At 33.4% G+C, this 1,200-nt stretch overlaps 1 pseudogene; it reads right to left on the bottom strand.

The window, feature by feature from the left end:
• LOC101501741 (protein NBR1 homolog) overlaps positions 1 to 1,138 on the bottom strand; it is a 3,254-nt pseudogene extending 2,116 nt beyond the window's left edge.
• Between the last annotated feature and the right edge of the window lie 62 nt (positions 1,139 to 1,200).

Raw genomic sequence — 1,200 nt, 5'->3', positions numbered from 1 at the left:
GACAAAATTCATTGATGTTCCACATATTTCACCCTTACCAGCAAGACTATCAACAATAGACGTTTTACCCTTGTCATCACTTACATGAACTGCTGATGAAAGTGGTGCACTATCTACATTAATGTGTGAATATGGATCACATGGAGAGTATTGAGATCAACTGGGGCGACTCCCACATTTCCAGCCTCCACCTGTCGACCGACACTGGAGGCTGCTAGTACAAGCCTCAAATCATGTTTAAAGGGGGTGGCACTTCCAGTAGAACCATCAACATCTGATTTACCACCAGAATTATTGATCATATGTACATCAATTCTCAAGAATTTTAATTGTTGTCTCATCACATCACGCAAATCATCATCATCCACAAGATTCACCAAGTCTCCCTCTTCATCAACATACCTCAGAATAAAATTTGCATAGGCGGTGAAGTTGAAAATAGAACTTATCTTAGCTCTCAACCCAACCATATTAAGATCCTGTCGACTGTTCTCTTCCACCGCTATTATATGTCGATAACGATATAATATTACTACTTTGAAATAAAATATAAGCAAAAAAGTATGGTTGATGTATATGATCATAGTTTCTAACGAGATAGATCGACTTTTCATATACCAATTTTTCTTATATTTCATTCCAGCTGGAGTATTTATTAGTAAGTTAGTAAGATTCTCCATTTTTAATACTCATTTAACTTAACCGATTTTCAAAACAAACATTAAGTAACCAAGACATTAAGAGATTCTCCATTCTTAATACTTGTTTAACTTAAACGATTTTCAAAACAAACATTAAGTAAACAAGACGTTAAGAGATTCCCCATTCTTAATACTCGTTTAACTTAAACGATTTTCAAAACAAACATTAAGTAAACAAGACATTAAGAGATTCCTCATTCTTAATACTCGTTTAACTCTAATGGTTTTCATATTCCACACAAAACAACTCAAACATATTATCAATTTCAATCCAAGATTCACACCAAAACACATCAATTCATTTCTCCACAAAATCCAACCATACACATATCAAATTTCATAAGCATGAATTATCAACACGTCAAACTTCATTTACTCAAATTCATACACCAATGGGTTAAATTCATTTTCCGCGAAACATTCATCAATATCACCAAAACCTAACTCTAAGATTTTACCCATAAAGCCTTAAATTCATTTTCCCCAAATCAACACTTTA

The sequence above is a fragment of the Cicer arietinum genome, chromosome 1, assembly GCF_000331145.2.
Source record: "Cicer arietinum cultivar CDC Frontier isolate Library 1 chromosome 1, Cicar.CDCFrontier_v2.0, whole genome shotgun sequence".
NCBI classification, from domain to species: Eukaryota; Viridiplantae; Streptophyta; class Magnoliopsida; order Fabales; family Fabaceae; genus Cicer; species Cicer arietinum.
Note: the sequence above shows the minus strand (reverse complement) of the source record. Positions and strands in the feature narration are given on the sequence as shown.